Source organism: Theropithecus gelada, chromosome 12 (genome assembly GCF_003255815.1).
Source record: "Theropithecus gelada isolate Dixy chromosome 12, Tgel_1.0, whole genome shotgun sequence".
In the NCBI taxonomy this organism is placed as follows: domain Eukaryota; kingdom Metazoa; phylum Chordata; class Mammalia; order Primates; family Cercopithecidae; genus Theropithecus; species Theropithecus gelada.
Genome location: NC_037680.1, coordinates 102177658 through 102200601, shown reverse-complemented (window position 1 = coordinate 102200601; position 22944 = coordinate 102177658). Strand labels below are relative to the sequence as shown.

The 22944-nt window shown below is 38.4% G+C and overlaps 1 protein-coding gene across 1 annotated transcript in view; it reads right to left on the bottom strand.

Annotated features, from left to right (window-relative positions):
* The window catches only part of NYAP2 (neuronal tyrosine-phosphorylated phosphoinositide-3-kinase adaptor 2), a 247014-nt gene that overhangs the window by 154050 nt on the left and 70020 nt on the right, over window positions 1–22944 (bottom strand). The gene's annotated exons all lie outside the window — the stretch shown is intronic.

The following is a 22944-nucleotide window of genomic DNA, read 5'->3' as shown; positions in this document are numbered from 1 at the left end:
ATTGTATATCTTGATATCTGATATCTTCTTTAAACAGCCAGGAGACAGGCTCTGGAGCAGAAATGAATGCCAAATGGGGATGAGAAGGTGAATCCAGCAGAACTTGTGGTAAAGCATTAGTAACTGGACCTATACAGTGAATGAGACTGGATGTGACTAAATACACATGGCAACTGATTCATTCTTGCCTTATTAAGTCATATTTGAAGTCAACCAAAGTAATACTTCCCATTTCCCTGCAGAGGTATCAAGGCTATTCACAGTAAATCAGGTGATAGAAGCCTTGATCTTGTAAATCCCCACATCCAGTTTTGTGGGGAGACATAGTCATTGAGTAATTTGTCTTGCTCAGTGAAGGATAGTGATCTATGTGTCACATTAGGGAACTGCCAGTGTTCCCACCAACTTGGATTTATAAAATATTTTTCTTCTTAAGAGCTCTTAATGCTGTCATACATTTTATGTGACGTGTTGCTACAGACACGTTCCCATTTTACAAAATAACTAAGTAGTAAAGAGCATGAAACAAGAGAGAAGAGTGCAGCATTGGAGGTGAGATAAGAGGTAATTGGAAATCTCATGGTCATTGACTTGACCCATGGTCATTGTAAGAACCTTACTTTGAGTGATTCAAGAAGTCATTGGGGAGATTTTTAGTTCTGTACTGAGGTTGGATTACAATGGGTTGGCAGAGCTGCTTGTGCACGTCTTTCCAACTCTGACGTGACTTCACATTGGTAGCTTAAAATCAACCACTGTGAAGTATTTCCACCACGGAAATCAGCAAATGCCACTAATAAAGTCTTTTTTCTTTTTCCCTATAAAGGTCATTGTTAAACTTTTCATTCATTTTGAATAAAATAGTGACATGGTATGAACTACATTTCAGGTTAATAACAGGAGTGGGAAGTGAGATCAGAGGCTGAGAAGTCAATTAGGAAGCAATTGCACAAATGCATGAATCCAGGTGAGAGCCACTGGTGACTTAGACCAAGGCAGTAGTGGTACAGACACTGAGTTTCCTTGTCAATCTCCAGTCAGAAAAACAACTCTACCAAGTGTTTTGAGAAACTATGGAAATCCACACATTTCTGTAAAATCTCCCATTTTTCCTTATGTTGGTCACCCTGTACATGTTAGATAAAAATGACTAAGCAAACCCCCATTCATGACCCTGTATCAGCCATGCTTCTTGCTGAGGCAGTGAATGGCAACATCACTATTCACTAACGTAATCTTTGGGAATGCATTTAAAACAGACTTTTTAAAAAACACGAAAGTTGCTACACACCAGGTGTGGTAGCTCACACTTATAATCCTAGCACTTTGGGAGGCAGAGGTAGGCAGATCTCTTAAGCTCAGGAGTTTGAGACAAGCTTGGGCAACACGGCAAGACCCCCATCTTTACAAGAAATACAAAAATTAGCCAGGTGGTGTGGCACACACCTGTAGTCCCAGCTATTTGTTGGGGCTGTGGCAGGAGGATCCTTGAAACTGGAAGGTAAGGCTGCAGTGAGCTGAGATGGTGCCACTGCACTCCAGCCTGGGTGACACAGTGAGACCCTGTCTCAAAAAAAAATGTTGTTATAAAAGATGTTACGTCAGCAGAGCCCACTTTACTCTGGCAGGATATACTGATATAGTTTGAATCTCCCCTCTAAATCTCATGTTGAGGTGTAATTTCCAGTCTTGGATGTGGGGCCTCATAGAAGGTATTTGGATCATAGAGGCAGATCCCTAATGGCTTGGTCTTGTCCTCATAATAAATGACTTCTCATGAGATCTGGTTGTTAAAAGTATATGGCATCCTCCCCTTCTCCCTCTCTTGCTCCCTGTCTCACCATGCGATACTTCTGCCCCAATTTTGCCTTCTGCCATGAGTAAACGCTTCCTGAGGCCTCCCCAGAAGCCAAGCAAATGTCAGGGCCATGCTTGTACAACCTGCAGGACTGTGAACCAATTAAACTTCTTTTCTTTATAAATTACCCCACCTCAGGTATTTCTTTATATCAATGCAAGAATAGAGTAAGACAAACATTATGGAAATAACACCTAAATTATCAGAGCCCTTTATATTTATACCAAATACATTTCTTACCTATGTGATAAGTTTATTACCATGTCCCTGTTTTGCAAATGAAAAGATGAATTGCAAGGAGCTTAACTAACTGGTCTGAGTTCTCATAGCTTGGAACCAACGTTGGTTTTGAAGCAGGCCCACCTATCCCCAGAGTTGTGCAGTTTTAGGACAGGACACAAGGGAATTCTTTAAAAGAAAAAAAAAAACATTCTAAGTGTAGTGTCTTAGGATGTAAATACACTTCTTGACAAGATGGCTTGGTTAGAACAGTGTTATCTCTGATGGTTCTGACACAGATGCTTCCTACCATCAACAGTCAAAGGAACAGTCATCAGGACACATGGGCCTTTGCTGTTCCAATCACACACCGGCCCCACGGGCTACAGGGCAGCCAACACGTGAAAGGGCACATGGATCTTCTTCTGGCCTTAAGCACTCAAGTTCAGGTCTCTGCCTTTGATCTATTCTACCCAGGCCCTTGACTCAGCCCACATCCCTTGGATCATACCACCACTGCTGCCACCTCCTCTATACCTGCTCATCATCTCCTGGTTTCTTAGCCAGAAAGGGTATAGGTTTTTTAAGTCTTTCACTACTGGAGACTGTCCAGCCAATGCATAATGAAAATAAACTACACTAAATGGTTAAACCACAAGCTTTTACAGTCTGGAGAATCTTATTGCTTTATATGAAGGATCATGCAATCAATGACTCTTGTAGAGAGGGCAAACTTTTCTGAGATCATATCCAATCTGGAAATGTCTCCTGCCAAAAGTCAAGGCTGTTAGCATCTCTCACGACTTGAAATGTCACTAACTGCAGAGTAAAGACCCCCAGTCCAGCCCACTAGAGAGAAGCCATCTGTGGCATATAGTTTTGCAACATACGTATTGGAGGAAGGGAAATAGTACGAAGTTCTTTCCAAAGACAAACCATTGTAGTAAAAACTATAGAGATATATTTGATGAAGACTCTATATTTAAATTTAGATTTCAAGAAATTGCTGAGAAATTGCAAATTCACAGACACTTAAATTCTCTGATTTAGAATCCATAATAAAATAAAAATTTAAGATAGGTAGGGCGAGATGATAGTAGTCAACACAAAACACGATTTGTGAATAATAAAAGGTGGTAGGACCCAGAAGCCTAATGATGGAGACATAGGTTTGACAAGCAATGGGACACTTCCTCTCACCTCAACCAGGCTAAGGAATTCACTAACACTTTAAAGAGCGAGTTGTTCAAAATTTCGTTCTTGCACTGTTTTTCATATAATGTATCATTTATTGCTCATGTAATTAAGCTTAAGGTAATAAACTATAGGAAATTCCCCTTCTGTAGCCAGGAATTTAAACTTTTTTTTTCTTTTTTGCCTTTTTAAAGTCCTGTGTCAAGAACTCTTCAGGCATTATTAGGAAGGGATATTAGACAGGCTGAATGGGATTCAGAAGACCCTAAGGCTTGTCCGTCTTGGTTCCCACTCTGTCTCCATCATCTAGGGCAGTGCTTAGAATGTGAACACCTTCAGGAAATACTGGTTAAATAATGGAACAAATGAAAAATCCCATCACAGCAGTCAAGAGTGTAATGCTCCATGCAGGTGGGCAAATCTGAGAAGCAACATCTTTTAACAGCCATGACTTGTGCAACTCTACACACAAATACTCAGCAGTATTCAGGTCGTGGAAACTAATAGCAAAGTTTAAGACAATGTTTAGCAACTCTGCATTTTAGAAAAGACAAAGGTACATCTAATTTTTAATTTACATTGATTGCAATATGTCTCATCAGGCCCCATGCCCTGTCAAGTTCCTCTCTGAGTTAGCCCTGCAGTGGCTCCCTTCTAGTTTCTGGCTTAGTAATCCTGGATTTGGATTGCCTAATCCTCTCAAGCTACATCTCTTCCTCAGTCTCCATATCATTTTCCTTACCCAGGAGGCCTTGCTGTAGAACAGAAGCTGCTACTTGTAAAATTTAATTTATAAAGAGAGTCAAGCAGATATATTTACATCTACAAGGAAAATCCCCAGTATTTCTCAAAGCTGGTCTTTCTCTTTACTTACAAAAATGCATTTTATATTGATGCTCCACAGCATCCTTCATGAAGATGCCTTGACATTTTTCTTAAAAGGTTAATGATTATGAGTCTCATGTTGCTGCTAAGGGAGTCAAACAAGAGTCTTTATGTTGTAAGTAATCAAAGGAATACCTTTGGGACAACATTGCATGTGGAATGGTATAGAAGAGAACAGAATGGGATGAAAATTGAGTCTCAGAGCTAGAAGCTGCCCAAATTCCCTAGAGTATTTAGTTCAGTATTTTCTGAAGTGCTCTGACAAATTGAAGCCCCTCTAATCGGCGAGATGTGAATTAAAGGAGATTCATAGTCAAGTCAAACACAGTTCAGGTAGTTTCTTAGCTGCAGATCACTTGGATGAACAATATGAGAAAGTGCATTGGGGAACATCTAAGAACCTTTCACAGTTTGCATTGTTTCTCAAACTGTTTTTCCAGGAATCTCACAGAGCTATGAACACCCTTTGGGAAATGAGCTTGTAATTCAGCAGTTCTCAAACTTGACTATACTTTGGATCCACCCGGGGGAAATTTTAAAAATGCTGGTGCTGGAATCCATCCCCACAGAAATCTATTATTTGATCTGGGTCAAGGTTCCAGGGCGCTGGTATTTGTTTAGACAATTCTCAAGGGCCTTATATTTGGCAGTTAGGGTTGAGAATCTTTGCACTGTGTGAGTTCAATCCCCGCTTTCAGGATTAGGATACCCTGCTGGCTTACACATCCACATCCTAGCCATGTGACTCCAGATTACTAGAGAAAGTTGGGTATTTCAGAATATGGCAAAAGCTGGTACTTGTTTCCTCTCCCAAAGGGGAAATAAATTATTAGACTTTTAGTAAGAAAGGAAAACAGGAATCTATTATCTTATTTTATGATTAATTACCAGCTACAGGTGAATCGTAGAAAAAGGGGAGACTGGGCACGGTGGCTCACGCCTGTAATCCCAACCATTTGGGAGGCCGAGGCAGGCAGATCACCTGAGGTCAGGAGTTCAAGACCACCCTGGCCAACATGGTGAAACCCCGTCTCTACTAAAAATACAAAAAAAAGTAGCCGGGTGTGGTGGGGGGCACCTGTAATCTCAGCTACGTGGGAGGCTGAGGCAGGAGAATTGCTTGAACCCAGGAGGCAAAGATTGCAGTGAGCCAAGATGGCATCACTGCATTCCAGCCTGGGTGACAGAACAAGACTCTCTCCAAAAAAAAAAAAAAAAAAAAAAAAAAAAAAAGAAAAAGGGGAGCCGCATATATATGAGAAAACCTTTTATAAAAATATAAGTATGATGCAGACTTTGGAGTAAAATGTGCTGCCGGATGAGCAAAACCTATTATTTCAGTTGAGCATTGACATCATCAGTCATGAAATCATTTTGCAGATGAAGTTGGAACAGTTCTTCTGCCTGGATTCTTAGCAAAGCTGTACTGTTAAGCATTCATTTCCTTACCTGGGTGGCATACTTCCCTATTTACTATGTGGTTTTAGGCACGTTTGTTCTTTAAAGGAAGTCCCTATTTCGATATTACTGATAAAATCAAATTCACCAACCATTGTAGAATTCATTTCATGACTTGGTTCTGTAGACTATGGAAACTGTCTAAAGTCTGTCCCAAACGAGTGTCTTTTAGAAGCCAAAGGGCAACCCACCTACTCAGAAAGTTTGGGAAATAAAAATCCTATCAAAGGCTGGGTGCAGTGGCTCATGCCTATAATCCCAGCACTTTGGGAGGCCAAGGTGGGTGGATCACTTGAGACTGGGAGTTCAAAACCAGCCTGACCAACATGGCAAAACGCTGTCTCTACTAAAAGTACAAAAATTAGCTGGGCGTGGTGGTGCATGCCTGTAATCTCAACTACTTGGGAGGCTGAGGCATGAGACTTGCTTGAACCCAGGAGTCAGAGGTTGCAGTGAGCCAAGATCACACCACTGCACTCCAGCCTGGGCGACAGAGTAACACTCTGTATTTAAAAAAAAAAGAAAAGAAAAGAAAAGAAAACTCATATAAAACAGATGAAATAAAGATTCTGTTATGTTTATGTGATTGGCTTATAAAATGAGCAGTCTAACTTTTTTCTTAAGTTAAATAAACAAAATCTGTTTTATTTTATTTTTAAAGGTTAAGGATTATCATTCTTTTCCTGGCACTTATGACTTCATTAGGCATAAGCTCCAAGCGTGTTTGTTCGCCTTCAAGCTCTGTGGGAGAATGATTAAGATTTTTCTGTCATTTCTTTTTCTAAGCAGCAGCAGGATTATGCAAAGGAAATACATAAATTTTGATTTAGTCTGTATGATGATCAGTGGATATGGGTCAGAAGAAACTTCCTAGGAGAACAAAGAGAACTTTGTGAATGCTGAGCCCAAATTTTCTTTTCTAGCCCCAGATGGACCTTTTGCTTTCCTCTTATTCCAAGCACTTTGGTAATATCAACTAAGCTTCACTCAATGCCATGAATAGATGTGCCATCATACACAGAGAAAGCTATAGAGGATTTGGTTAAAACCAATAAAACTTGGAAATGCCACCTATACAATTAATACTCTGTATGTGGGTGTGGGTGGAGGATATCAGAAGGGGGATAGAAAATAGTGGCTGCTAAAATATATCTATATATCTATGAACAGACATCCCCATAAATAAATACTATGTCTATGTTTTGTGGATAAAGCTGGTCTAGCAAAGCTAATTCAAAATTCCTAAGTAAAATCTAATTCAAAATTCCTAAATAAAATCTATCAGGTTGAAAGTTGGCTGGGCATGGTGGCTCATGCCTGTAATCCCAGCACTTTGGGAGGCTGAGGCAGGTGGATCACTTGAGGTCAAGAGTTCAAGACCAGCCTGGCCAACATGGTGAAACCCTGCCTCTACTAAAAATGCAAAAATTAGCCAGGTGTAGTGGTGGGCACCTGTAATCTGAGCTACTCAGGAGGCTGAGGCAGGAAAATCGCTTAAACCCAGGAGGTGAAAGTTGCAGTGAGCCAAGATTGCGCCACTGCACTCTAGCCTGGGCGACAGAGCATGACTCTGATGAGAAAAAAAAAGAAAAAAGAAAAAGAAAAGAAAGTTACCAATTAGAAATCAGAAAGGAGGCTTGAGGCTACAGCAGAGGTCCAGGGGAGCTGTGAGGGCCATTGTGGGCCCGAAGGCCAGTGTTCCTGAGAGATCTAATGTATGTGCACTGTCCACTCCATTTACTTCCTGCCCAAATACTAGCTTGTGGCAAAGGACAGGCCAGCATTTACTGGCTCCTGATGCAAAGCAGAGACTATGCCAATATTCTCCTTCCCAATGAGAGGGTAGTGCAGCCAGGGAAAGCCCACTCATTCCCCAGAGGGTGTTCAAGAAAATCTAAACTGGAGGAGATAGGAGCACCTGGCTGGCCTTGATTACCAGACAGCAATATGTGATTTTTGTCTACCTGTAATTTCAAAAGTGCTAGTCATGTTTTCCAATCCCAGTCGTGTTCTGCCACACTACTGGCTAAAGTTCCCTTAACTGAAAGACCCTTCCCATTTAAAATGTTCAAATGTAGGGAATTCTAGGGACTAGCTGGAACTCAGATCTGCAGGGAGGAGGAGTTAATGGCTGGTATCTGATAATTTTCCCAAAGGGGAGCCCAGGGAGGTTGAACTGTGAAGGGAGAATATCCTATCAGAGCCTCAAAGAGAGCATGGTCTCCAGTCAACTCACCTACAAAGTAGGCCCTGATGAGTTTCTCATTCTGCATTATAAAATAGCTACAATTGCTTTGAGTGAGTACAATGAATTTATATGAACAATGCCCAGAAACAAACCCAGAGGTTATTTCAGAGGTTGTTTATGAGACGCAGTTTTTTTCGTGGAGAGAATCAGTGGCATTTGGAAGGAGAGATCAAGTGTGCCTAATACCATAAGCCCAGCTCAGCAGCAGGCAAGGCTCATTGCCTGCGCCTGCCTGCTCCTCACACCGGGGCTGTTTGCACAGGCCTTCAGAGAATTCTCAGTAGCATCAAAGCTTAGAACATTTACCTCCTACAGAATCACTAATAGCTGGCAGTTTTCTTTTCAGCTCATGCACTCCCATAGCTCCCACCCTTGGCTATTCTTTCAGAGGCCGCTGTTGCCAGGAGCATAGGAGTGCTGAATACCCTCTTGGTTTTACAGTCTACCTCTCACTGCTGATTTATTTTCCAAGCAGAGCAGCCAAGCTTCTAAAAAATCTGGGTCTCCTCATTTTCATCACACTTGTTCTAAAATAATAGCCAGGAGAAGGAAGGCTTGGCAGATAATGGCTATTCCCGCCAGGGCACCATGCACCTTGCTCAAGGGTGGGTGGCCTCATGATAAGGAGAAAATGATAAAGGGAATTCTGCAGGATGCTAGTTCTCACCAAATGGGGGTAGGAGAGAGGTGGGGGCAGTGTTACCACCCCCCTGCCCCCAACAAGGAGACATTTGGCAATGTCTAGAGATAGTTCTGATTGTCACGCCGGGGGGAGGGGGCATGGCTACTAGCATCTAATGTCTAGAGGCCATGGATGCTGCCAAATATTCTAACATACACAGGGCAGCTGCATCAGCAAAACTCATCCAGTCCAGAATGTCACTCATGCTGACAAACCTTGACATAGGGCTTCTGAGGCTTTTTGAGGTAATGGCATAACTTCTCGCCTCTTTTGCCCAAGTCATTTGAGCAATTTGAAAAATACCCATCTTGCCCTTTCTATGATTGCGCTGAGTGCAGGGGTGTGAGATTCAGTAAGAGGGGACTCAATTTAAATACATTATATGTGTTTTCTTGGACAAATGAATACCACAGGGACTCACACACACCCCTCCCACCAATAATCTCTGGCTCCTCCCCACCACTGTCCAGCTTTTAAACAGTCCTCTGGACGATAACATAAAGCCAGAGTCTAAAGGGAGTAAATTCATCTTAGAGACATCTAATTCTGCCTCCCTCTCAAGTAACCTTTCTGAAAATGTTGCTGGCAGAAGGTGAGCACAAACCTAACTTAGGAATGAAGCTGCTAACATGGTTTGAGAGTCAATGACTGTATTAGTCAATTCTCATGCTGTTAATAAAGACATACCCAAGACTGGGTAATTTATGAAGGAAAGAGGTTTAATTGACTCACAGTTCCACATGGATGGGGAGGTCTTACAATCATGGTGGAAGGTGAATGAGGAACAAAGTCGTGTCTTACATGGTGGCAGGTAAAAGAGCTTGTGCAGGGGAACTCCCATTTATAAAACCATCAGAGACTTACTATCACGAGAACAGTGTGGGGAAACCACCCCCATGATTCAATTATCTCCACCTGGTCCTGCCCTCGACATGTGGGGATTATTACAATTCAAAGTGAGATGTGGGTGGGGACACAAAGCCAAACCATATTAATGACCAACTGCTGTAAGCACTTGAATGAGAATCTTAATAGGGTAGGCTCAGAGAGCCTCAAAATTACTCACAGGGGTTCTTAAAACTCATACTGATGGGCCTCACCCTTAGGGATTCTGATTCAGTAGCATTGCGGTGAAGCCCAAGTTTTCATTTCTAGATGATGCTGATACATTTTAGATGATGCTGATGCAAAGACATGCTTTGAGAACTACCAGACCAGGCCAATCAACTTTGATTTCAAAGCATGTGTTCAAGTAATAAGATTCACAGTAGAATTTTAGAGCAGAGGTTAGCCTTACAGAGAATTCTGTTTCTCATTGTCCAAGTAAGAAAATATGACACTAAGCCAGTCAACATTAAGCAGGAGGCTTACAGCAGAGTAGAAAGAGTAAAGGATGTCTCATCAGGACATCTGGATTCTAAGCCTGGTGGCTCCTTAGCCTATGGGCTAGTTGAGCTAACTAGCTTTGGTAAGTCATTTAATCTCTGATCCTCAGCCCCTCATCTGTAATCGAGAGAAAATACTTCCTTGCCTAATTCACATTGTTGTAGAGATTATTAAATGAGATTTGATAAAATGATAAATTATGTCTTAACATCCATAGGTAAATTAATGTAAGAATGCCTATTACTCAGCAACTAGCCTGAAGCTGCAGATGTAAGTGGCCGAGCCCCAGTGAAGGGCTGCCCTTCTAGCTAACTCAGTTAATCATTTGGAATGTATACACTGAAAAATACATGTTGGAACACCATTCTTCTTAGAGTCGTACAGTTTATGGCCTGCTTGTAGAACTAAGACAAAAGAGCAAAGTGGACACAGGTCTTTAATTACCATTGGCGTCTTAGAAAATGTGAACACCAAATGCCACGCCTAGCAAAATGGAATACCTACACACGTAAAGCACCAAGTTAAAAACCTGATTTCTCTAAATAGTGTTCATTTACTATGGTGGTGGAGGAAAGCAATCTCACTAAGCTGGAAATACCCAAGACCCTCAAATCCTCGAGTTTTTCCTGTAAACTACAACCTTGGCAAGTGTGAGTCCTTTAAGAAATTTTATTTAAATTTAGTTATTTATATAGTTATTTAAAATTTTAAACTAAATTTTATCCATGTATTTATAGTGTATCTTATTTCTTAAACAAAAAGAAAGTCTTTGACTCCAGATAGTAATTGAAATAATTTAAAAGACACTTTTCAAGAGAGTTATTTTTCCATGCCTGAAATATGGAAAGGGCTATAACATTTTTTTTTCTCATTTAGCAATTATATCATCAAATTATTTCCATATAAACCTTTTTGGGGACTCAAATATAAACAAAACTTTCAATTCCCCATGTAAAACTGAAAATGAACAAATATTTTGAGCAGTATGTTTCATTTCGAATATATTTTCTTCTTAGGTATGTTATTACTCATGCTATTATTTTAAATAGTGTATGTGTCTGTGTGTGTGTGGTGTGTGTGCACACTTCTCACTTTTTCTAAGAGTAGCTCTTGTGATAATTGCAAATAATTCTTAATGAAGGTATTTTGACCAGTGCTTTTACCCAATGTTTACCAGTCCCACAAACAGCTGTGGAACTGAGTAAGAAACCAATACTATTTATTTTCAAAGTCTCTGCTCAAACCAGGGCAGGAATTTTGGATAGTGATGGATTAACATATTTTTTTCTTACCATTATTTATGTATTTATATAAAAAGCTGTGCATACTTAATAATTATAGTTTGATGAGTTTAAAGATAAGTGATAATAAAGCCATCCTCACACTCTATACCATGGACCTACCTATTACCTTCAAATGTTTCCCCTAGCTCTCTTACTTATTATTATTATTTTGTGAAAGGAACACTTAACTCAAGATCTAGCTTCTTAAAACATGTTTAAGTATATGATCCAGTGTTATAATATATAGATGTTATGTAACTGAATTTTTTAAACAATTTAAAATAAATGACAGATTTTCACATTACTCATCACCTGCGTATAAATTACTAGTACAGAATATCCAAACAGGTGCACTATAGCAACATATTTGTTAGGAAAACACAAACCAATCTCTTCTTGGTAAAGAAGTACAATATTTACCAGCTGTCTGAAGAAGTCCTGAACAGTCCACAAAATCCCTGAAATAAAGGATCCATGGGCTTTGTCTTTTCTCCGTATACCATTTCCTCCATTTCTCCCACTCTGTTGTTCTTCCCATTAGCAGTTAAGATTGCACATTTGTTTACCCAAGGAGTTTGTCTGGGGTAGGGCTGGCTGGGGAAAAGAGCTGCCTAGGGAATCCAGCTAAGAGACCTAGAAGAGGAAACTTAATGATCCTAGAAGGGAAAGAAGGAGGTGGCAGTGAGGAAAATAGGCTCTGTGGTGGTGGAGCAGCAAGAACATCAAATAACATTTTGGAAGGTTTGATTTTTCTACTGCAGTTGAGTAAGGAGAGAATGAGAAAGGGGTAAACAGGTGCATTTCCGAAGCGTTCAGGAAACTCCACACCCTGTTTCTATTGAAGTGACCCATCATTAGTAGCAGTACTTTTCTTTTAATATTCCCTTAAACATTGTTGGCATAGTGAAGCAGAAAAGAAGTGTTGAATATCTTATTTTTGATGCAACAGTGACAACAAAGGCTAAGACTAAGGGAAACACTGCAAATGAACCTGCAAACAGCCACACTGTACACTACTCTAACAGGCACCATTCTACTTCCAATCCCTTTTGTTCCCAGATCACTCTTCTCATACACATGAATAAAGAAGGTGAGGGCAGCTCAACAAAATGGCCTCACATTTTTATATGCAAAAGCAGATAGGAAGATGTTTTATCAAGTAGAGATCAACAGTCATCATCCTACATTTCTCTGAGTTTTCCCTTTGATTTCATGGAACACATTAAGAATGATTCTGAAATTTCAAAGAGATGTCAACTTAAGGGAGAAATGGAAAGGAAAATACAAAGTTCTGTTCTTGAGATTCTTGTTGAATTATTAGGGAGTCATTACATCAAAGACATTGTAAATTAGCAGAAGGGCTGTTTACTCTCAATTTAAGATAGTTAATCCTGAAAATATCTGGATACATGGATCATGTTATTGAACTAAAGTATAGCAACTATTTTAAAAAACAATTAGTTTTAATGTAAAAACCAATTATGTAAGAAAGAAAACCAAATTGTCTCCTCATTGTTCAGATCATACTATACAAGCTGTAAGTCATCTTCTCAAACGCAGCTCCTGTATGTAATTCTCCTGCTTAAATATCTTCAATGGAATCTATTTGACCATTTATTTTATTTTCCCTTTTAAGGTCCTTCTTGCTATACCCTCAACCACTTTTGCATAGCTTCACAATATATCCTATGTCCCAATCATGTAAATACTCGCCTTTCTATGAAGCCTGCATTTTGTGCCTCAATATTCCTTTATGCTATTTTCCTTCCTCGGCAAGTCCATCTTGAATGAAGTTCACTTATCTACATTCCTTCAAGGGCTAGCTCAAATGCCCTTTTAGTTAAGAAATATGGCTTAAACTCACCCACTTGGTTTTCATCTTTCTCTCCTTCGTATCTCCATTATGCTTCCAATTTTTAACAGTACATTTTGGTTTGTATCAGAATTTCTTTTACATATCTATCTTCCCCTAGTATACATCTATAAACCTTAGATGGAAGAGACCATTTTTTTCTTTCTAGAATTTTACCACACCCACTCTTCCCAATAACACCTGTCATGATACCCACATGCAGTAGACATTCAATAATATCTATTGAATTTTTAGTCTTAACATGAAATACCTTCTAAAAATTATTTTCTAAAAATTAAAAATGTCTCAGCTGCCAGAAACAATTGTCTATGTTAGGAATATACAGATTTACAGAAGTTTGGATTTTCCTAGAAAGTAATACGTATTTTGATTGATTTAACTTTTACCAAGGTTACTTAGCTGGTAAAGTCCAGTGACGTCAGCAGACAAGTAAAAGAAGTAGAAGAATTTCTTAATATATATTCACCTTTGGGATTGTTTGAAAATTGAAGAGAGGAATATGGAGGTGCAATAACATTTTGCATTAAGAAAGATGCTTTGAAGAAAACAGGACTGGGGAAAGAGAATCACATTGGGAAAAAAACTGATGAAATTACATATAGAAAAAAATTTAGATCCTTTTCATATCCTAATAATTTAGCTAAATTTAACCTCTGAATCATCTGAAGTTTGTCCTTAAGGAAAAGCAAATCATAGCACAACATATACAAGGTGACTGCAAATGCAAATACCTTTGGTAATAACTAGTGAATTAAAAAAAAAAAAACTATGGTACTTTGGAATTCTAAGCATTTTCACAATTCATTGGAACCGATTCAAAAATGCTATTAGAAGTTATTGTTTTGGCTGGACTACAGGTACCATGGAATGCTGAACTTTTGGCATGTCATACTCTTTTATTAAAGGACTTTTGGTCTGCATGTAGAAACAGTGCCTTTTACCTATTTCAATGGGTCACTTAGGATGGTTCAAATCATCTAGACTTTCATTAAATATTCTTGCTCAGATTCATTTAATAAGTAGATCAAGTAGATCATGTTGTCATACTCTAATCCACTGAAGTACAGTGTTAATTTAGGACAACTTATATTTTAAATTAAGAGTCACTGACCTGATTTTACAAGAATAAGAAGTTCTCATGCAAATTATACCAAATTCAAAGGGATGGATTTGGTGGCAGTGGATTTATAACCAGATTTTTCTTCTGGCTGAAGAGTAGGGAGAAGCTTATGTTGCTGGAATTCTTACTCTTTCTTCAAATATCTCCTGTTCCTTTTTCAATCTTTTCCTATTGTTTTTTCCATTGGCTCCCACTCACTGACTGTTCCCAAGTCACATATGAACATATTTCACTCCCTCAATATTCAATCACATCTGCTAGTGCAATTTTAAAACATATTAACACCCTAATGCTGAATCTCTTATTTTTTCCCAATGATTGGATTCTCTAGCATCTTAAATTCACAAGTCAAAGCTTTTGACTGTTGTGTTTGGTCCATGAAGAGTCATCTTCCAATCCTTGCACAATATTCAGACCATGCTCCTATACTAATGGGTGATACAAGAGATATTTTGAAATTCCCTATAATGTTGTTTGAAAAATACTTTTTATATTAGGATGTAATGCCTGCTTTTCTTCACCACTCTCCAACAGGGTCCTGAATTATGCCAATCTCATCTTCCTGAACCCAGCTTTCAGGACCATTGTATTTTCATGAAAATTTGTCATCAATTTTGTTTTTTACACAGATTAACCTTGAAAAAATTTAAGGTCACATTGCCAAGAATAAAAGCAATACGAGTGATGGACTGATTAGAAAGGGATATCCGCACCTTCGGGGTTAAAGTTGGATTTAGTTCCGGCAAACCCGTCTTATGGTCCAAGACAAAAAGGTAGCATATACAAGATTCCTCACAAACTCACAAGATTTATGACCATAAACTTCTTGATTATCATGTTACAAAACCTGCTGTGAGTTCTTCCGTTGAATCACTTCAACTTTCAGAAAAATGAATTCATAAACAGAGTTAACATCTTCTGTCTTTTATTTTTAACTTAGGAAGAGAGAGAGAGAGATTGGCTTCTTCTTCCTGGATTCCTGTTTATGCAGCTGCACCATCATGTTCCCAGTTACTGGGGCTCAGCATCCCCGACTCTTCATCCTCCACATCCAGGATCCAGATTCTTCCCAGGTTATTCCTTCCCGTGGACATAGGTGCTTACCCCTAGCTTATGGCAAACAGCATCTCTGTACCAAGCGTAGTCTGCCTCATACTTGGATAGCACCCAGTTAAACTTCCTAGAGCATACTTTTTTAAATTAATAACTTATGTTCCTTAAATGCCTACAGGATTAATTTCAACTGTTCCTGGCTGAAACTCAGAGTTTTCTTTCTTCCCTTATGACCTAACATTTCATCAATCTTGAACTGACTTGGGGCTCCTTGAACATTTCTTTTAATACAAGGATTGATAAGGGCAGTTTCTCCTCCTCCTCTGCCTCCACCTGGCCATCACAGCAATTCCAACTCCCATTTTTTCTCCTGTTTTCTCTACAGAATGTCATTTAATTATATATCATTTAGTTTGAGTACATGGAGGGGCCTGTTTCATACTACAGAGATAGATATACGTGTGTATGTGTATGTGTGTATATATGTGCGTGTGTATCTCTGTGTGTAAAAGTGTACCTGTGTGTATGTGTGTGTGCATCTACACTAACACACACACACACACACACACATATGCAGTGAGAGAGAGGAAGATTGACTCTTATAAAGTAAGTTTCTAAGGAAATTAGTCAGGGCCTTTGCTATTCAAAGTTAGGTCCAGAGACCAGCAGTATCAGTAAGATCTGTGAACTTGTTAGAAATAGAGACTCTCAGACCTGCTAAATCAGAATCTGCCTTTTAACAAGATGCCCATGTGATTTACATGCACATTAAAGTTTGAGAAGCACTGCTCCAGAGGTATGCTTCCAAAAGCACACATACAATATGTATACCTCACAAGTGCTGGATATGATGTGTACTACAGATATGTAGGGCATTGTGTAATTTTTTTTTCATATTCCCTTTCCTTCAAAGGCATAGGCAGTGGTGGCTTAAAGGTAAATACAGGTCAGCAAAAAACAATTGTTAAAATTTCAGAAAGTTTATGAGACAGTTGTTAAACGGCCATTTTTTAAACAGTCAATTATAGAAATTCACAATTAAATATATTATATTAAAAACAAAGGTAACATACTCAAATTCACCATTTTATAATTACTATATTCATTTTACTATTATCTATGTCTTAAAGTTACTTAGGTCTATTATATCTGTATGGCATATTGCTATATAATGATGTATGTATCTCTTCAATTCTGTGTTTGGAGACCACTGGTGTGTGCTTGAAATTCATCACAACAGTAGTATTTACACAATGAAAATCCATAAATACTGTAAGTAAGGGTTTGATTTATTGTTTTGATTGTCTGGATTTAGGAAAGTGATAGAGAAAATGATAATGCAGTTTAAATTTAAAAGTGTGTCATAAAATATATATTTGCACACATTTTTCTTTTTGAAAAGCCTGTTAAAGATTTACCAGCACATTGCTGGGTAAAGGCACTAGAAATAGAATGTTCCTACAATGAACAAAAACCTGGCATATTTTCAATGTAAAATTTTTTTAGACGTCCATTAAAACTAATCTGCCTTATAGATTTTTGTCGATTCATTTAGACTCTCCTCATAGTTTTCTCTGAATCGATGTTGAGCTCTGCAGCACCACCAGTTATAAATTATTCCATTAAATAGGTTCTGACCCCACTTATTTATTGGAAAATCACCTAATCTTTCCAGCTCTGGAAGCTCTGCAGTCTTCTGTTACTTTCATTGTAAAATGAAGAGTTCCATATTCCACAAGGTGTCATGCTCTCCAGAACCACTATTGCCAGAGAATATTCTAAATAAACAGCTTTTATGAGACACTGGAACAAGTTTATTTGTCAGTTTCTCATTGGAAAATCAGTTCAGTATTATGAAAATACATCCCACAAAACTAGACTAGGAGATTTGAATTATAAACGAAATATTGATTTACTCTCTGGCTCTCTCCGCCCAATTGCAAAACATCTGATTTCTAAAAGATTTATTTTCAGATATGTAACTTATTCAAATAATAAGCCTCACAACTGAATGCCTAACTAAATACTTTTTCAATCTAGATTTTGGGGAATAACACAAATACAGGAAAATGTCAAAATACCATTCTTGCCTTTCAGACTCAAATAGAATTGTTTTCTCCATACCTTATTTAAAATTTATACTCATAATATATACATCAAATCAAACTTAATTTCTCTTACTTTCCTTAGTTTATGGCTTTAATATCAGCATTATCAGTAACTAACATTACACAGAGAACTTTAACTCCTCCCACCGGGGAGGGTAGAACAAAGAGAAAATGATGTCTTTTGAAGAATGAACTACATCAGTGCATTGTATTGTAGTGGTTTGGTTTGGTATGGTTTAGCAAAAGTGTAGAACTTGGCCGGGAAAAAATAAATAAATAAATAAATAAAACCCTGAAAAACTGTCAGTTTGGATAAGTTGACATTCTTCAGATGATATATTCCAAAATGGAAATGGTAAATACCTTTGTTTGCTTCACTTACGACTTTATTTTCTTATGCTTTTGCTATAGTTTTCTGTACTTTCAAAAGTTTCTATCACAAGCATGTATACATTTAATATTTTTAAAATTAGAACAAAGATTTCTTCTAGACAACAGAAATACTGATCTTCCTAGACCTGGAGTGTCGTGCAAAGAAATACCGATGCTTTTACAGCTGTATAAAGTCTCACACTTGCACATATATTCAGAAAATAACAATCTTCTGTAACAGGTGATGTTTTGAAAAACAAAGGAGTAACACTGTATTTATCTATTGCTAGCAAGAAAAAGGATATCCTATCCAATTTCTTTTTAGATAATTCATACTGAAACAGTTTTGAACCAAAATTTAAATTTACAAAACAAATTTACTCTTTGGACATAAATGTTTCTGAGGATGACAAACTTCCTATGACTTTTACACAGCCCTCCCTGAGCATATCTTGAAAATTGGTCCCTTTTTTGACTACTCAGGGTCATAATTAAGAGCATAAATATTGTACCCTGATTGAAAATAGACCCATGTATTTAGGGACTGTTTAATTTTGCAGGGCTCTTACCTCTGCACCAAATGCTCTCAGGCTGCAATGCACTTATGCTATGCCTCACAGTCAACCAAGCACACTCACATTCTTCAGGGGTCAGTGGGGCTATGGGAGCAGATTCCTCTTGTGCTGTCTTTTCCTTGTCCACCCCTTTAAATGCCTACTTCTTACTTGCTGCTGACTGAACATGCATAGGCAAACATGATAATTAGCTCCAAATAAAAGTAAAAAGCAACAAAATGAGAACGTGAACAATTGAGTAGACATGTGTGACGTCAAAGGTGATGCATTTTAAATGGTTTTTTCTTCTTGAGAAGCAGGATGAGTCGTGGGAGAAGCAGGACGTGTCGTGGGAGCCAGGTTCTTTGGACAGGCTGGGTGGGTCCAGATCCCAGCTCTACCTCTTGCTAGACATGTGGCTTTAAGCAAGTCACTTAAAATCTTAATGCTTAATCCATTGATAAAATGGGTATAATATTCATATCTCCCTCAAAGGATGGTAGGGAGATTAAATGAGGTGATACATACCCAATGCAGGGAATATAATAAGTACTCATTAAAGAGTCGTATTATCATTATTTTTACCTCTTGGTTAAATTTTGTATGTTAAAATTAGTAGCTTTGTGATGTCTGATAGGTTTGCTGCATACTAATGGATTCCTTGAAGCATTTTAGCTGTCACAGAGAGATAGTTAAATGTGGCTTTGAAGGCAAACAGAGCTAGTATCAGTCCTGGTTTTGCCATTTGCTGTGCACGTTTGGAAGCAGCTTACACTCTCCCAACTTGTTTTCTCCTGTGTAAATGAGGCAACACATGTTTCACAGGGAATGCATGGAGATTACATAAGATAATGCCAACATAAAGCACTTTATCTAAGACCAGCGACTTCATAAAATGTACAACAAATGTTTGCTGAAATCAACTACAGCCATGCAGGTGTTTGGATAGGGTAGCTGCCCAGATATTTCCGTTAATGTATTACTATGTGTCTAATTTAGTGATCCACCCCAAATTACAGTAAGACAAATCATTTAAAATTATGTTTAAATATACCTGTGCCTCAATATTTGCTTGCATGCAGAGAATAAAAACTATGTGAGAGAAAATATTATCTTTTAAACACCAGATTTTTAAAATACTCATGAGTATAGTCATATTCAAGGATCAAAGTCACAAAGAAGCAGGTTTTCTAGGCAGTAAAATAATTAAAATTCATCCAAACCATTCTGCATCACCACATTCACTCACGTGTATAGATACAGACACACACGAGGACATGAATAGCTGTTCAGGACTGGATTTTAAATTGACAGTTGCTTCATTTGAGGACAACCATGTTTATAGTACATGCAGTAATACAGACATGGTATCTGGCAGACATTTGTTGCAAAGCGGCTAGCATCTGTTTCATTTCCACAAACAATGGAGGTTTGTCTAAACCCCTCTACATTGATTTGAAGGTCGATCTTCAAGTTTACTTTAACATATTTTGTGGGGAAGTTCAAAGATAAGGAAGCATATTAATAAGATTCAGCTTTTTTTTTTTTTTTTTTTTGAGACGGAGTCTACCTCTGTCGCCCAGGCTGGAGTGCAGTGGCGTGATCTCGGCTCACTGCAAGCTCCGCCTCCCGGGTTCACGCCATTCTCCTGCTTCGCCTCCTGAGTAGCTGGGGCTACAGGCGCCCACCACTGCGCCTGGCTAATTGTTTGTTTTTGGTTTTTGTTTGTTTGTTTGTTTCTTTTTATGTTTTTTTGTTTTTTAGTAGAGACAGGGTTTCACCGTGTTAGCCAGGATGGTCTTGATTTCCTGACCTCGTCATCCGCCCGCCTTGGCCTCCCAAAGTGCTGAGATTACAGGCATGAGCCACCACGCCCGGCCTAAGATTTAGCATCTTTTTTACATTGCCATCTAAAAAGAAATCAAGCAGTCCCCTGCCTCAGTCTCCCAGCTGGGAAGGAGGCTGAGGTAGGAGGACTGCTTGAGCTCAGGAGTTTGAGACCAGCTAGGCAACATAGAGAGACCCCATCTCTCTCTCTCTCTCTCTCTCTCTCTCTCTCTCTATATATATATATATATATATATATATATATATATATACACACACACACACACACACACACATATAAATTTCATGTAAGATTCTGTATATGTAAAATCTTACATTAAAAAAATAGTTCTTACAAGCCAGTGCAATCATATGTTCTAGGTTTTTGCTTTGCTTTTTTTAACCAAAGTCCCAAGTAAATAGCTGGCTAGTCACACTTTGCAACACAGTAAGACAGCACGTATAATTTCCTGTATTCTGTGGAAAATGGGGATTTCTCAGCAGGCATTCCCCCCATGATTTTTTTATTCCAATTGCTTTTTACCCACCAGAAATGTTGAGTATCCTTTTCCTCAAGTGTGGCACAAATTTTAGCAAGACTTAACAAACTCAAAAGAACTTGTACCATATATGCCAGACTGCCATGTATGCCCATATACCATATATGCCCTACATTTGGGGATTTCAAATTGTGCTCATGAATAGGTCAAAGTGAAACCTCACGGTATTTTGCTTTTATTTCTACTAACTGGGGAAATGGGTGTGAGTGCATATGTATACAATAAAATAATGAAGAGAAGTGAAGAAAATAAAGAAGGGCAAGATTTTTCTATAGTAATATTTCAAGGGAAGAGGTTTATCAAGTCTTTCACTTTAGGCACAAAAAAATCAGGTCACAAATAACATTAGGAAAACAAACCAATTTTTTAACTGTGTGATGGGTTCTAAGTGGAAAATGCACAATGCAATTACTTACATTTATATATTGCTTAATAGAGAAGACAGATGAAATATACTTCATTGTGAAATATTCAGAATAGGCCTGTTAGCTATTAGTTGTTAGGCCTGTTAGCTATTAGCTAGTACTCTTTTATTATTCTACTTTAACTTCTGGGCTACATGTGCAGAACATGCAGTTGTGTTACATAGGTATACATGTGCCATGGTCGTTTGCTGCATCCATCCACCCGTCACCTACATTAGGTATTTCTCCTAATGCTATCCCTCCCCTAGCCCCCAATCCCCCTACAGGTCACAGTGTGTGATGTTCTCCTCCCTGTGTCCATGTGTTCTCACTGTTCAACTCCCACTTATGAGTGAGAACATGCAGTGTTTTGTTTTCTGTTCTTGTGTTAGTTTGCTGAGAATGATGGTTTCCAGCTTCATCCATGTCCCTGCAAAAGACTCATCCTTTTTTATGGCTGCATAGTATTCCATGGTGTACATGTGCCACATTTTCTTTATCTAGTCTATCACTGATGGACACTTGGGTTGATTCCAAATCTTTGCTATTGTGAATAGTGCCACAATAAACATAGTGTACATGTGTCTTTATAGTAGAATGATTTATAATCCTTTGGGTATATACCCAGTAATGGGATTGCTGGGTCAAATGGTATTTCTGGTTCTAGATCCTTGAGGAATCACCACATTGTCTTCCACAATGAACTAGTTTACACTCCCACCAACAGTGAAAAAGCATTCCTATTTCTCCACATCCTCTCTAGCATCTGTTGTTTCCTGACATTTTAATGATCACCATTCTAACTGGCATGAGATGGTATCTCACTGTGGTTTTGATTTGCATTTCTCTAATGACCAGTGATGACAAGCATTTTTTCATATGTTTGTTGGCTGCATAAATGTCTTATTTTGAGAAGTGTCTGTCCATATCCTTTGCCCACTTTTTGATGGGTTTTTTTTTTTCTTGTAAATTTGTTTAAGTTTTTTGTAGATTCTGGATATTAGCCCTTTATCAGATGGATAGATTGCAAAACTTTTCTCCCATTCTGTAGGCTGCCTGTTCACTCTGATGACAGTTTCTTTTGCTGTGCAGAAGCTCTTTAGTTTTATTACATCCCATTTGTCAATTTTGGCTTCTGTTGCCACTTATTGGGTAGTATTTTTTTCCAATTGGAATGAGAGTCTTGAGGTACTACCTGGCCAGTTGGCAGAGAAATTCTTAATGGCAAGGCTAGAATTCAGTAATTCAAATATATAGTCCAAACTATTACCTTTACAGGTTACACAGAATCATTATCACAATTAGAAAGAAACTCCTCTTTTTGTCTTTTTTGTCCTCTGCATGTCCTCAGTGACTTATTCCTCCTCTGTCTCCTTAGACAGACTCTTGTCCAATAGTTTATTAGAATGGCTGGATTATTTAAATCAATGGTTTTGTGTATTGCTGTTAGGTTAATTTTCTAAAGTGCTCCTTTGATCATACCTCTTCTTCTCAATGATTTCTTCATTTATCATTGAATCACACTCTTAATCTGAATGTCAATTCTGTCTAGAATATATTGCCCACTTCAGTTGAAACACTGGTTTGAATGATTGTATTTCTTTCCCCAATTGTTTGTGTCCTGTTTCTTGTCTATCCTTCCTTTCTCACTGGCCTGTCTTGGCTTCCTGTGTTAGTTTCCTAGGGCTGTCATTAAAAGAACCACATGCTGGGTGGTTTAAAATAACAGAGATGTATTCTTTTGAAGTTCTGGAGGCTAGAAGTCCAATTCTTGGCATTCCTGGGCTTATCAACACATTATTCCAATCTCTGCCTACGTCTACACATGGCTGTTTTTCCTCTTCGTGTCTGTCTCCTTTT